Genomic DNA, 16,877 nt, shown 5'->3' on the forward strand with positions numbered 1-16,877 from the left:
ATTTTTCATTTTTTAAATTCTGTGAGCTTACACTAATTATCTATTTTGTTTGTTTTGTTGCAAAGAAGGCCCATGGTTATTGTATTTCTAGAATATTTGTACTTAACACCATTATAATCTCTATCCATGCTACTAGAACCAGGTAGGTATTCATCCTTATTTTTTGGCTTTGAATATTATTGTCAAGAGGTAGAAGTCCTGATTACTTATTGCTCTTGTAGGTGGCTCATTTTCCCCCCTGCCAGGCTATCAGAAGCACTCTTTCTTTTTCTCTAACAACCAACCAATAACTCCATTAGAATGGGCCCCAATATTAGTCAATCAGAATTTTATTTTCTAGCTACAAATTCACTTTTTTATTGCTTTCAAGAAGTTTACTTGCATTATATCTTTAAGTATTTTTTCTATAATTTGTTAAGTTCATATTTTCTGCCTTCCACATCTATCATCTCCTTTCTATTTGCTTAGTCTCTTTATTTTTTTCTTCTCTGTTCATCGTGATTATACCAAGACTTTGTTCTAGGACAGACACTCAATTTTCAAACATTCTGTTTTACTCTTTGCTGTTTCTAATTTATTTATTAGTTCTGTGGTATCATCTCTTAGAGCAGATGTATGTGTTATCTTTCTTTCTGACTTTCTCTTTCTCTTTCCACCCTCACTAATCCATTTTCCATAGTGAAGTTGGATGAGTCTTTCCCAGGTTTCCATCATCCACCTCTCTAACCGCTAACTCAAAAATCTTCAAGGATTTCTACTCTGTCTCTTCCTGTCTCTTCCACTAACTCTCTGAGGGTAGATGAAACATTCTGAGCCCTTGCCTATGTGTTAAGAGCAGTTGTGCTTTTAGATTCTTGCCTCAATCTTTGTAACAACTTTGTAAGAAAGGTGTCAGTATTGTTATTATGCTCATTTTGCAGATGAGAAAATGAACATATGGAGCAATTAAGGAAATTACCCAAAGTCAGACAGCAATTTAAAGTGGTTTTTTTAATCTACTGAATAAGAGAAGATATTTGCAAATGATATATCTGATAAGGGGTTAACAACCAAAATATATAAAGAACTAATAAAACTCTATATAAGTAAAAACAATCTGGTTTAAAAATGGACAGAATCCCTGATAAGCATTTTCCAAAGAAGATAAAAAGATGGCTAACAGACACATGAAAAGATGCTCAAAATCACTCGTCATCAGAGAAATGCAAATCAAAACCACAATGAGATATCACCTCACACCCATCAGAATGGCTATTATCAAAAAATAAGATAACAAGTACTGGTGAGGATGTGGAAAAAAAGGGAATTCTCATGCATTGTTGATGGGAATGTAATTGGTTTAGCCACTACGGTAAATGGTACAGAGTTTCCTCAAAAAATTGAAATTAGAATGACCATACAATCCAGCAATTCCACTTCTAGGTATTTATCCAAAGAAAATAAAAGCACTAATTTAAAAAGATGCATGTACCCCTATATTCATTACAGCATGATTTACAATAGCCAAGATATGGAAGCAATCTAAGTGTCCATCAATAAATGAATGAATAAGGAAAATGTGGTATATTTTAGTACAAACCTCTCACTTTTTTTTTTTTTTTTAAGATTTTACTTATTTATTTGACAGAGACAGAGACAGCCAGCAAGAGAGGGAACACAAGCAGGGAAAGTGGGAGAGGACAAAGCAGGCTCCCAGCTGAAAAGCCTGATGCAGGGCTCGATCCCAGAATGCCGGGATCATGCCCTGAGCCGAAGGCAGACGCTTAATGACTGAGCCACCCAGGTGCCCTTCTAAACCTCTCACTTTTTAATATGACTTGTGAGATTCTCTACAACCTGGCTCTTCCCTACCTTTCTGACCTCACCTCTTCCAACTCCACATCCTACATCTTTGACTGCAGGCAAAATGAATTCTATTCCATTTTTCCAATATTCTATGAGTTCTTGAACATTTACCCTTCTCCTGCCCCTCTGTTTTAAGTAATCCTATTTGTCTTGCACATCCCAACTTTACTATCTTTTCCACAGGGTTTTCCCTCTTTCCCTGACCCTATACAGGTATCATTCTATATAGTTCCACATCATTAAATAGTCCATGTTATTGGAATTACTTATTTAATACATAGACTTGTTTGCTTCGGTTTCCCCAGAACTAACATTGGGTTTGGAAATAGTAGACTTAGAGTAAATGTTGGTTTGTTAATGAATGAATGAAAACCATTACAAAGGAAAAACAGTAGGAACACTAAATGAGGAAAGTTATTATGGAAGAAGAAAGTAGATTACAGGAGGGGGTGGGCTTACTAAATTTTCTATACCTTTTAAATACATTGAGTATTACTCATTTCTGTGCCCATTTGCACTACTAGATTATGGCTCCTTGGGGAGAGGAAGCACATATACTCAGCGAAGGGAAACATAACTGACTCTAGAGATGTTAATACATTTTTGTTTTCTTAATTGTCAGTGAATATCCACTGCCCAGTGAAAATTACCAAAATAACCACACAGACAATTGGATGCTATTCTTATCTTCTTCAAAAGGAGGATTCACATGGGTTTTTTCATAAGATTTCCATTGCACAAAATGAGACCCAAGTGTATGCCTCTGTTTGAGGTTGACTGAGTCACTTTTTCTTTCCAAGGTTCAACTACTTTTAAAGGGCAAACTTCTTTTCGTGGTTTAGAATATGCTCTGTTTGCTAATAAAGTTCTATCTAAAGGAGACAATGATCAGGTTTCATTCCATTACAAATAGCAAATGACTTATAAAGCCCATGGTACCATAACAATGTGAAAATGTCTTGTCAGATCTCTGGGAGGAAACTCTATATCCCAGCTTAATAAAAAAGACACTGGAAATGCAACTAGATCATGGTCCTTCTGTACACTGTAGCCTCTCAGAGAGAGAGAGAGAGAGAGAGAGAAGACCTAGAAGCTGAAGCCTCAAAAGCCAGCCACCCAGACAACCCACAGAGATGATGAATGAGCTGTCAAGGAGATGAATAAACAGTAACTCTGCCATCACATTCAATACTTTATTTTGATCAAATAAATGTCGTTATAGAGATACTTCATTTGAGAATCACCGAGTTGGAGAGGACCTAGAGATGTTATTAATAAGAGTAGCTAATAGTCATTCAATATTATCTAAGAGCTTGGTGATTTATATTGATTGCCATATATATAGTCCTCATAACAACCCTAATGAGATAGTTAAATTCATTCCATTGTTACAGATAGTCACTGATGCAAAGAATGCAAAGAGAGAAGTAACTTGCTCAGTGTCTCATAACTATGAAATAGCAGAATTAAGATTTGAATCTGGACAGTGTAGTTCCTACATTATAGTTAATTCTTTTACCATGCAGATAGAGACAACTATGTAAGCAAAGCTACAATTTGTTGAATCTTTAACACGAGTCTCTATATAAGTAGCATACATTTATTATGTTGTTTACATACCAAAATAACATTATAAATCTGGGAAACAAACTGAGGGCTTCAGAGGGGAGGGGGTGGGGGAAGGGGATAGGCTGGTGATGGGTATTAAGGAGGGCATGTATTGCATGGTGCACTGGGTGTTATACGCAAGTAATGAATCAAGGAACTTTATATCAAAAACTAGGGATGTACTGTATGGTGACTAACATAATATAAAAAAAACCATATTATTATTAAAAAAAATAAATCTGAACCTAAACACTTGGGAGGGGAATAATTGTGAAAAGCAATTCAGTTAAACCCAAAGAATCTCAGAAATGTTCAAAATTGGTGTACTATGTACTATGGAAAGTTAGATAAGCTTAAATGTGAGTTTGACCCTCTTATTCTCCTCCCACCCCATGAAGAAGTAATTAGCTAATTTCCCCCCCACTTCTATAAGAAACCAGAATTTATTCTTTGAAGAAATAATAACCAGAGTGGTCTTGAAAGCAAAGTCACCATGTCTTGTAGAAGTTGAGGGTAAGACACTGAAAATGCAGATTACATAGAACTCTGCATAATGAATGGGTAAAACTCAAGTGCCATTCTTTATTTCCAAACACTAACAAAATAGAGGACATAAGATAGTTTTATTCACATGTCTGGACCTTCCCTAGGTTAGCTCGACCCTTCTCTCTTTCTATGTAATAGTCTCAGGACCTCTCTATGTGGTCTACTTCATGGCATACATTCAGGGATCCAAGAGACTAAGGCAGAAGCTTAAATGAGATGTGTAGATTGCCAAAGCATCACTTCCCCCATGCTCCGTTAGTCAAAGCAGTCACAGGTCAGCCATGGTACAAGAGGACAAAATGGATGAATAAGGAAAAAATGGTGAGACTCTTCAGGCATGGTTTTTTGAGTACAGTCCTTTCGATCTAAAGACCTAGAAATCAAACACAATGTTACATGACCCCTGTACACCCCATATACAGTGTTGGAACAGAGAGAATAACTACCACAGATGTTCCCGTTTAAAAGGCAAGGGTTCGTATATACAATGGAATATTACTCAGCCATCTGAAAGGATGAATACCCACCATTTCCATCAACATGGATAGAAATGGAGGGGATTAAGCTAAGTGAAATGAGGCAGAAAAAGACAATTATCATATGGTTTCACTCATATGTAAAACATAATGAATAGTGTGGAGGGCCACAGGGGAAGGGAGGGAAAACTGAATGGGAAGAAATCAGAGAGGGACATAAAACATAAGAGACTTTGGACTCTCGGAACCAAACTGAGGATTACAGAAGGGAGAGAGGGTGGGGAGATGGGATAACCAGGTGATGGGTATTAAGGAGGGCATGTGTGGCGATGAGCACTGGGTGTTATACACAACTAATGAATCATTGAACTAATCAAAAACTAATCACATACATAAAAAACTAATGATGTACTATGTGCTGGCTAATTGAACATAATAAAAAATAAATATTAAAAAATAAAAATAAAATAAATAAAAAGAAGGGATTAAGACTCATGCTGCAGTCACTACTCTAGAGAAATTTTGAAACCTAACTAGATACATGTTGCTAGTTCTTATATTCCATCCCAGTCTTGCTTCTTGGGAAAATTCTCCATGGCTCTTGACTCTGCCCTCAGGGTTTTTAGTTCCATCATGAATTATCTTTCCTTCTCCATAAGAAAGAGACTAGATAGCATGTTCTAGTCTGATTTCTGCTGAGAAGTTAGAGGCTCTGACAGCTCTTATTCTGAGCTCTCTCTGGCTCTTTTCACACAAAGTTGGTAATATATACACTATTTAAATTATTTTCAAAACTTCATGGGTTTCTTTTGAATCTTATTAGGGCCCACTACATTAGATGATATTCATACCTGTAAATCTTTCTTACAAAGGCTCTCCCATACTTTTGCTTGACTGTGATGTTGCTGTGGGACAACATGTCTAAAATTCTTCAGAGTCCTCATACCTAGCAAAGAGAATCTACAAATAACCCAAGCGAATCAAGGTAAAACTACCCGTCTTCCTTAAGGCTAGGTTCAGAACAAGCACGGCATCACTTCTGCTACATTCTAGTGATCAAAGCAGTTACAGGCTAGTACATATTCAAGGAGAGGGAAATAGATCCTACTTCTGAAATGTGGTGACACCGATTTTGCTCAACTGTAATCTACCACAACTATTTAAGAGACAATAAGGGAGAGAACAGAGATCTGGATGTAAGAGAGCTTAAGTACTCATCAACTACCATGATACAGGTCAATAAATAACATTCATAATTAATCAATGAAGAAAGAGAAGCATAAACATGTTCTTTAGAATTTTGGAGATAAATACCAGAAATAATGGCCTTAAGAGCTGAAAGTAGGCACCTCGAGGGAAAGAATTTGTGAGTAGGAAGACATGGACAAAGGTCCTGCTATACTTCACTTAGAGTTTTTTTTTTTTTCATAATATTTAATTATTTTCACCATGCACATGAATTTCTTGCAAAAATAAAAATTAATCTCAAAAAGAATAGTTTCTATTTTTTTCCAAGCATGGTGAAAATTATACTGTATCAATCTAAAATGCAGTTTAATGAATTTGGCAACTTATTATTATTCCAAACTAAGTAACAAAACAATTCACCAGGAACCTTTTTTTAGCAGTAAGTTAAAAAAATTAAAAAATAAAAATTGGAAGAGTCAATAACATAGTTTACAGAAGAAAAAATGAGTGAGAGCATAAGTGCACATATCCCATTTTTTCAACCATTTTTCACACTCCAAAAGGGTGTTAAATTGCATGCCAATTTTATAATTCAACTCCAAAATAGAATCCTTGGTAATATTTGTGTGGTGCTGTGCCTTTGAAAAATGACTCTCGTATACATATTTTTCTCACCCTCATAACATTTGTGTGACTTTCATTGACCAGGCATTATTATTCTCTTCCCAAAGGAAGAAAGTAAAGTCCAGATGAGTTAATTTCATCATGTAAGGTCATATGGTTACTTAGTGTCAGAGCTGGTTTTCCAGTTCCAAACCCTGACCTCTTTCATCTCTCTGATCTGCCAGACTTTGAAAGACCATATCCAGAATGGCACAGGGAACCAGTATGCTGAACATCCATCTGGGTCTGGAAAGTGGCATCACACTCAGACATTTCACCAGAAAGAGTGTAGTCCTGACATACTCAGTAGTAGCAGTAGTATTTATTTTTTTAAAAAGATTTTATTTATTTATTTGACAGAGAGAGGGGGGGGGGCAGAAGCAGGGGAAAGGGCAGAGGGAGAAGGAGAAGCAGACTCCCCATTGAGCAGGGAGCCCAATGTGGGGCTCAATCCCAGGACCCTGGGATCATGACCTGAGCCAAAGGCAGACGCTTAACCAACTGAGTTACCCCAGCAGTAGTACTTATTTACTATGTCTACATTAAGAAGAAAATAGTGTCTTTCTTGCTAAACACAATGAACAGAAAAGGATTCCAATTCAGTAACATTTCAGTGAGAGTGTTGAAAGTCTCCCTCTATTAGTAGAGGAACATTATCCAGAACACTTCCTTCTGAACAGTGCCAAAGCATATGTAATTAGAACTTAGCCAGCAGTTCAAAGTCCAGTTTGAGGAAACCCTGACAAGATTTTTAAGAAGTATGAAAATGTGTGATCTGTGTTAAATTTCAGAGACCATTTCACAACACAGAGGACTCAACTGTGACCCTTGGATGGACTGATTCAACAATCCCACACTTACTTTCTGAGCAGATTCAGTCCATGGACCTACGACTTGGCTTTGAGGAATGGACTTGCCATCTTGTATAGTTGGTGAGCCACTGGGAGGTGTGAGTTCCAAGCCTGGCCATGAGTTATCCATGTACCCAAGAGCATATAGCCCCTCTAGGTCTCAGCACTCTCATTAGAAGGTTGATTGAATGCCGTTTTCCAAAGTGTGGTGTCCGTACCACTGAGGGTACACGCTGGCCTGTCAGGGCAGATTTGGAATTTTTAAATTGAGATAGTCATTTGGTTGTTGTAGTACAATCAAAACACAAAGTATTTTCTCTGCTTTGAGATGTCACAGATTTTGTTGCTTTGAATGAGATGCAGTAGATATTTAAATTGTTGTCAACTTATGTATTAGTCGACTTACAGGAGAAAAAACTAAATAATAATACTACAAGTATATATAAATGTAAAATTCTTAGAGATGAGGAATAAAATAGAAAACACTGGACCAGAAGACTGATTTCTGCTTGAAAAGTGTTATGAAAAGTGTTTTTTTTTCTTTAAAAGAAAATCAACAATGAAATGAGTAAATATCTTCTACATGAATAAAAATACTAATAACAGTTACTTTACAACAACAATGCAAGGAAGGCACTAGTATTTTTCTTATTTAATAAATGAACAGCAGTTCAGAAAAACTGAGTAATTGTGTGGCCAAGAAGTACACAACCAACATGTAGTAGTGCTAAGATTCCAAGTAGGTTCCTATAACCATTAAGCTCATGGCATTGCACAAGCTGTGGCAGAAGATGGTGGATGGGAAATGGACAGGCTAGGACTCAACCTAGCAACTAGGAGCCGCCATTTTCTGCTTATGAGATTTTGAGCCTGTTGTTGAACATGTGCCTTGGTTTCCACATTTTTAAAATAGTGTTAATAATAATAAAATGAGGAGATGTTGGTTAAAGGGCAGAAAGTTTCAATTATGGAAGATGAATAAACTCTGGAGATAACAATGTGTAGCCTGGTGACTACAGTTAATATTACTGGGTTGGATAGTTGAAATTTTCAGAGAGTAGTTCTTAAGTGTTCTTTTTTTTTTTTTTTTTTTAAGATTATTTATTTATTTGAGAGAGAGAGAGCAAGAGCAGGGGGGTGGGGTGGAGGGAGAGGAAGAAGCAGGCTCCCAGCTGAGCAGGGAGCCCAATGCAGGTTTGGATCCCAGGAGCCTGGGTTCATGACCTGAGCTGAAGGCAGACACTTAACAAACTGAGCCACCCAGGCTCCTCGGTTCTTAAGTGTTCTTACCCCATGTTTCAAAATGGGAACTATATAAAGTGATGGGTATATTAATAAGCTTGGTTGTGGTAATCATTTTACAATGTATATGTGTAGCAAAACATTACATTACAAACCCTAAAAAAAAAAAAATTCCAATGTCTTGGGACTTTTCCAGTATGAAAGTCAAAAATGAAATAATAAATAAATAAATATCATCTAAACAATATAAATATAAAATAAATAAGAACACTTATAAATATAAAAATATAAATTGAAATAAAATATAAAATATAAAAATATAAAACAAGACATCCATGGTGAGCATTTAGTATATTTTTATGCATAATTAGCTGTTAATGTGTAGCCATGGTTACTGTTGTTGTGATGCTCTCTTTATAACTGAACTCCAAAACAACTCTCTTCGTAATTATTGTGCAGGGCTATGCCCTTTATACAAGATTTTCCTACACATATTTTTATTTGCATTAAAAGCCTTCCCCTCCATTTTAAGTATCCACGTTTACATGTCTCATTTCCCCCTGGATCACTTTGTGTTTTACATTGTTCTTTGGACCTTAAAATGCCTTGAAACTTCAAACTTCATGTTTCTTAGGCTGCCTGTTTCCATCTTCTCCTCCCTCTTTCCCATGTGTGGCTGAACGATGAGGACACGAAGGGTGATAGCTGTTACGTGTTGTGTGCCAGCTCTGTCCCAGTGCCTAACGTAAGTTACCTGAAACAACTTTCACAATGACACTTGAGGTGGTCGTCTACATCAATACTTACAGTTAAGGAACGTGGGGTGTAAAGAGCTTACGTGACTGGCCCCCTTTTCCAGATGAAATATGGCCGGGCTAGGATTCACACCCACTCCCACACGGCTCCACACCACCGAGCTTCTGTTGGCACAGCATATGGCCCACTTCTGACTCACGAGGACTTCAAATTCTGGCGGTTTTAGACTTTCCAAGGATTTATTCAGGGGCTGTCAAGTCTGTTTGCAGATGATTCCTGCAATACTTCTGTCTTTTTACTAGCCAGTTTTAATTGGAGGCTCTAGGAACACTCCTTTTAACTTGAAACATACATCTGGCAAAGCACTCTTCTAGGACATCATCTGGGCAGAAGAAGGTGTTTCATATTTGCTTTGCTTCAAAGTGCTTATCTTATTTCACATAAACACACATTCCTTTTGACTAGCTTATTATTTTTTTTTTTTCTAATTGAGATTCGATGTCTGGTATTGTTTGGCTATGTACTAGGTTTCTGAGATGATCATAAATTGTCAGCAAGGACCTCCGACGTCTCTAAGTCTTGTTCCACACTACCATATTGAGGCAAAACCTCAGATTTTAGAGGAGGATGCACTTCAGTAAGGACTGAGACTCCCAGTACTCCTTATAATTGTAACACTAAGAAACCTGCACTGCTGGGGTAACACCAACCCCTGCAACAACATATCTTACCTGGTACTTTTTTTGTTTTGTTTTTATGACTCAACTCAGTGAGGAAAACTTCCAGAAGAGAATTCTGAATTATATTTCTGTTTCTATTATGGTTTTGCTGGTGATGGCTTGCAAAAACATATTATTCAGGCCAATGGCACTGATAACAATTTTAAAGTACTTTGGCTGCTAATTTGAAAGGTTTTCCTCCTCCAGAGTTTTGACCTTGAAAGATCAATTGTTATTTAATTAACACAGGGGAGCTGTTACATCTTCCACTAAAGGAACCAGCAACTAAGCAGCATGCATCTGAGAGCTTAGCACCCCTTACACTTCTTTTACTGCTGTGAGCGCCTCCCAGGAACTTCATTTGTATGTGAACATCCAATGATATGTGCAATGGGGAAACAGGGATATAACAGAATTGCAATTGAAATACACACACAGGAAAAGAGCAGACAGGAGGGATTAGGGAGCATTACCACTTATGTGCCTAGCACTGTTTTGAATCCTTGTGTGGACCCAATATGTGATATTTAGTCCTCACATTTACTTTAATTCTATTTCTATTTCTCGGCATCTATCTCTCTACCAAACCATCAGACCCTCTTATCTCTACACAAGCCCAGAGCGAAACCTGAGATAAGGCTTAACACATACAAAGTCAGATCCTTCCTGGGTGTGAACATTTGTGTGATTTTATTCTATTTTCTCTTGTATAGTTTATTTTTGTATGTTTTTAATTCAAAATGCCTTGTTTTCAAAGTTTCAAATAACTTAAAATAAATAATAATACGGGGTCTTCAGAAGCGGACTCTGAGACAGTTTAGGGTACAGAGAGTACCACTGGAAACAACACCTGGGGACCAGACAGGGAAGGCAGAACAAAGTAGAGTAAGCACGGAAGTTGTGATGCAGACCAGAGCCTCAGCAGACCCTTGAGAAGGTGTGGAAATGGTGCATCCAAGTTGTCTCATTTGGGGCCAAAGTGACCAGTCCTTTTTATCCCTGCCACAGTTGGGTATGGTCCACCCCAGGAAGCGGCATGATCTTGCGCAGGGCGGCTCCCTGCAGCTGAGGCAATCCTTGACGCTCCTCACAGCCGAGGCAACAAGTCCTCCCTCAAGGGACATCTGGGTAGTACCAGGGCCTGCTTTATGGGTATATGATCTTTGTACTCAGGGCATTTCAGGGACCGTTGTTCGGGTCAATGCTCTGCTGCTGCTGTCCTGAAATTCTTGATAATTAAAAAATGAATCCCTGCATTTTTGTGCACTGGGCCTTGTCAGTTAGGTAACTAAGGTCCCAGGTGGCACATCTCTATGTCCACCCCAGTTCCTACTCTGAGAGAGGCTGATGGCCCAGCCACCAAAGACGCACTTCCAGGATGAAACAGCATTAGTGGGTGCTACCCCACAGATGTGTTGATGCAGAACGAAAGTCTTGAGAGCCTCTGAAACAAAATTAAACTTCCACACAATTTGACTAGTAAGGTCTAAGTAAATGTACCTAGAGATTTTTTGTTCAGTGAAATTAGGTAACTGAGTCAAAAATAAAGTATAATGGATTTTCTTCTCCTTTCTGTTGCAACTTTTTTGTATATTTTATTATGGGAGTGAGTGTTGAGTAGATTCAGTGCTGTTGTGTTTTACCATTCTTTTCCATCTCCTTTTTCTCTCAGCTTGTGAGTAACAAAAGCAGAAATGGAAGACATTACTAGGACTGAAGGCTCTCCAACTGCAGCCCTTTATCTACAAGTAAAGAAAACGAGATCCTACAAGGACATTGCCCAAGGTCACACAGCTGTTCAGGGCCAACTCGTGAATTAGAACTCAATTCTCTTGATTTTTAAATAAGGTATTTTTTTCATTATATTTGAGCTATAATTTCTTCTCTATGTTACATCACCAGTGATCCTGACATTAATTCTCAGATGAAAGGCATTTCAGTCCATGCTTAATTTCTCAGTAGCTTGGAAAATTTCTAATAAATCAAGTCTAAATTAAAATCTGTATACCAAAAGTAGGACAGCAGATTTACAAGGTGATTCTCCAAGCTGCAAATGCTGTCATTTTCTCTATTGAGGTAGTTGTCACTTGCTGCACCTGGAAGGTTCTATTCCAAATGGTTGCAGTGAATTCACTTCAAGATGCTACCTGTTCCTCTTTGTATGAGCAGAGAGTTGTCAAAACAGGAAGTCCGATTATAATGGGGATTCAGCCTGAAGCTGTATTTGCACATCTGGTAACTTTGAATATAACATCCCCAGAGATGAGAACCTTCATAAAAATGTAGAGGGCAGAAACTGTGATTTTGCCTTTGGAGACAAAATGTGTTGATGGAAAGCTGATGGTTTGAAACAAAGCCAACCTGCAAAATTATGCCAAATATCATTGCTATTGAGATTGGTTGGAAAATGAAGTATTCAGGCCAGTGATTCTTTCCTGGAAGCTAAAATAAATCTGGGACAATGGAATACACTCTTGGGTACAAGCCAGAAGTGGTCACAGAGCTTTGGGTAGCCAATAAGAAGTCATAATAAACTCTGTTTCTAGCATTTCAAGTTACCAGCAATCTCAGATGACATCGATACTGTCTTCCTGGTGTCTTAAACTTGTTTTACCTACGCGTTTTTACTTGGTTCCTCCTGCACCTTTACATATTTGCCTCTATCTTCAACTAGGAAAAGAGAGACAGAGATGGGGGAGGGGAGAGAGAGAGAAATAAAACTAACTCCTGCCTATGAGAAACCTTCTTTCAAAATAACAATCACATTGATAAATTAGAGTGGTCATCTTGTTTGTGTCCTTAACATTCTTTTTTACTTTTGGGAAAGCATGCCCCTCGATTTTAGCCAATATGTTTAAGGTCAACTTTATTCAAATTAAGATTGTTTTAAAAAAAAGATACATTGGTTGTATTTAACAAGAATGGCAGCTCATGTAGCCAGTAATAATCCACTTTGCATAGAACAGGAAAATACTTTCTTTGCTGTTTTTCCCTTAAATGATGTGTTTTCGTATTTATTTAAAAATAAAAATAGTCGGGGCGCCTGGGTGGCACAGCGGTTAAGCGTCTGCCTTCGGCTCAGGGCGTGATCCTGGCGTGATGGGATCGAGCCCCACATCAGGCTCCTCCGCTATGAGCCTGCTTCTTCCTCTCCCACTCCCCCAGCTTGTGGTCCCTCTCTCTCTGGCTGTCTCTATCTTTGTCGAATAAATAAATAAAATCTTTAAAAAATAATAAAAAAAAATAGTCAACAATGACTCTTAAAAAACAAATATGTAAACAAAAGGGGACAGATATGATCAAATAAATGCTAATGACCTAAACTTGAACTACCCAAGTGAAGCCATACCTCTGTACTTTTCAGCTACTTGATCTCAAAAATTCCCTTTATGGCTTACCGTTTGGAATTTGGTTTGTCCTTCATAGCATAATAAGTGAAAGCCATTATATCATTCATCACGCACCTTTAAGTGAACCCAACTTGCTGATGAAGGTGTCCCACCAGTGATTCAAAATATCCTAGCCTCAGGACTTGATCCCACCTCTGGATACTTGTCAGACTTTGCTTAACCAGGCTTTCCATTCTGCTATTCTTTGCTCTACTTCCTGTACACCCCCTCTCCAATTTGATCTTCTTGATTATCAACCACAGAATTTAATACCCTAGGAATCTCTACCGTAGCAACTCACTTGGGCTTGCCTCTTTCAGATGACACTGAGCAATCCCCCTTGGGTACAGTAACTGTCCATTTGTCAAAACCTGATAGAGCACTTGCTGCATATAGGATACTGTCCTGTCACTCTAGATGCAAATCAAGGGGTCAGTTCCATATTTTGGGGTCATCAACTTGCCTTATTCTCTATAGCAACATGAAGACAGTTCATATCGTTCCAGGATAACGGGGTTGCAATTACACAATTTTATAAGACAGAGACACAACATCAAGGATTTCAGAAGATCCAAATATATAGTTTGAGGAGGACTGGGACTATCTTTTAACTCCTCCATGCTGAATAAACTCTATTTTCTTACCTATATTATAAATTATTTTCATTGATGGATATATTGACAACAGAAACTGCCTTCTTCATTCTTCAAAGCAATACTAAATTTAGAAGTGACAGTGAGCATAACATTTATGGTCCAAATTTCTCAAGATCTTCGATAGATTCCATTCTGGAAGTTCTTAGTTTCTTGAGCTCTACTCTCACCATGTTTCATTAGCACAACTATCTCCTATATACCAGTGATTTCCAAATATATATCTCCATAAAAGAGAGATCTGTATCTCTTCCTAGCTCCAGACTCCAATGTCCCAACATATATCAGATTCATCCAGCTAGATGTCACACTGAGACTTCTCAATAGTTCTGATTCCTCAGTTCCAAACCAGAACCCTTCATCCTTCTCTCAAAGTTTACCCTTCTGTCCCCAATTTAACTAAGACTGTCTAGCTGCCTAAGTGAGACATAACATATTTACCTTCAGCTTCTCCTGTCCACTGCCCCATACCCAATTGGTTACTAAAGCTTACCAATTTTTTTCTTATTTGTGTCTCTAATCGACTTCCTCATTTCAATTCTCATTGCCTTACTTGGAATCTTTATTGCTTCCTAATTGAACTTCCACTTCACTGCCTTCCAATTCATCTACAACTTTACCATCAGAATTCTATTTTTTTTCAAATAAATTAATGTTACTTCTCTACCAAAAAAATATTTCAACTCTTAACCATTTCCTAGTAGATGAAGTTAAATTTCCTCAATCTGATATTCTATATATTGTGCAATGAGACCCCACCTTACATCTCTAATGATGTTGGTCACTCCTCTTAAAGTACACCTTACGTAACCAAATCAAACTACTAGCCATTGTCATAAGTAACATAGACTTTCAGATTAGTCTTTGCCTGGATTTTCCTTCCTCAATTCCTTACCTGTCCAGATTGTATCCATCAGTATCCATCGTGTGCCACATTTGAATGACATCTCCTCTGTCAAGGCTCTCTCCAGTATCCCTACAAATGGAGATAAGCCCCATTCTCGCTTTCAGGACCACAGCCCTTTCTTCACAGCTATACTGTAGCTTTCTTCACATTATGTTATCATTCATTGCATACCTGTTAACTTCCTTAATTAAAATGTACTCTCTAAGGATGTTGGAGTCATGTATTTTATCCTCTTTGCTACTCCTAATGTCTACTCACTTGCACTTCATAAAGAGGCAATTCAGTAACTGTTAAATAAAGGAATACATGAATGAACTCATGAAGGAAATCTTTTGTAATTAGAAATATCAGTGTTAGATTCATGTGCATCTAATCCAAAACTCTCATTTAAAACTGAGACAAATGGAAGTCCAGAGTGGCAGAGCCCAGTGAGAAAAGGCTCTCAGAGTTTGCTGGAAGCAGAGGAGCACAGTTAGAGTGTGGGTGCTCTAAATCCTGGTATGGCCCTTTCCACTCAGCTGATTTTTCTTATAACTCAAGCCTCCTTCCTCCCCCAAATTATGACGCTACCCTTCAAGAAATTTAACACACACATACACACACACACACACACACACACACACACACAATACTGAGTTATATTTGTCAGTATAAAATAGGAAAATTCAGCGATTCAACCATTTGCCTGGAATTCAGGACAACTGAGTCCTCATGTCAGGTTCTAGTCCTAGGTGTGCTCCTAATAAACCATGGGGTACTGGAAAAGGCGTGTTAGGAAGAGAAGTATCATTCATTGGTCAATTTCTCACTATAAAGTGAGCTTCATGACGTTTTTATGCTATTCATCTACGCATCCATAGTACCTGGAATAACACCCAGTTGCACAGTAAACTATCAAGGAAATATTTAGTAAACAGAATAAAAAAATAAATGGATTACTATATGTTAGGAATTGTTCTTGGTGCTTTATATGCTTTACTTCTTTTCATTTTTATGACCACCAAATAAAACAGGTCTTATTTGCTATGTTTTGAAAATGAGAACATCAAGGTGTAGAGGGTAAAGATGCTGCTGGAATACTCAGAGTTACTCAATGTTAGAGCAAATGTCAACACCCAGATGTGTTCAACCTAGAAGTTCTTATTCTTTTCCTATCTGTGAAATCAGAAGTTGGAAAAGTTTAATATGATCCAGCAATCCCACTTATGGGTGTATATCTGAAAGAGATGAGATCACTATTGCAAAGAGGTATCTGCACTCCCATGTTTATGACGGTAATATTCATAATATTCAAGACACAGACATAATCCAAGTACATCAACAGATGAACGGGCAAAGAAAATGTAATATATACATATCACACACACACACACACACACACACACACACACACACACACACACACACACATATTCTTAGAGTGGAATATTACTCAGTCATAAAAGAGAAATCCTGCCATTTACCACATGGATGGACTTTGAGGGCATTACGCTAAGTGAAATAAATCAGACAAAGAAAGACAAATACTGCATGAAATAACTATATGTGTAAAGGAAAACATTGAACTCATAGAAACAGAGAGAAGTGTGGTGGCTGTCAGGGCCATAGAGATAAGGGAAATGGGGAGATGTTAGTCAAAGGGCACAAACTTTTAATTACAAGATGAATAAATTCCAAGGATCTAATGTACAACACGGTGACTGTAGTTAACAATACTGTATTGTATACTCCAGTATACTCCAAAGTTGCAATGAGAGTATAGCTTTAATGTTCTCACCATAAAAATAACAATAAAATGCTAATTATGTGAGGTGAAGGATGTGTTAACTAACCTTATTGTGGGAAACATTTCCCACTATATACATGTATCAAATCATCACATTATATCCCTTGAGTTTACACAATGTTATTTGTCAATTATATCTCAATAAAGCTGGGGGGAAAAACAGACATATTTAGGTACATAGCAGCTCCTAGACCCATAACAAACACAGATACACAATTACCCCTAGGTAGACACCTTTCAACTCGGAG

The sequence above is a fragment of the Ursus arctos genome, unplaced genomic scaffold, assembly GCF_023065955.2.
Source record: "Ursus arctos isolate Adak ecotype North America unplaced genomic scaffold, UrsArc2.0 scaffold_9, whole genome shotgun sequence".
NCBI lineage: Eukaryota > Metazoa > Chordata > Mammalia > Carnivora > Ursidae > Ursus > Ursus arctos.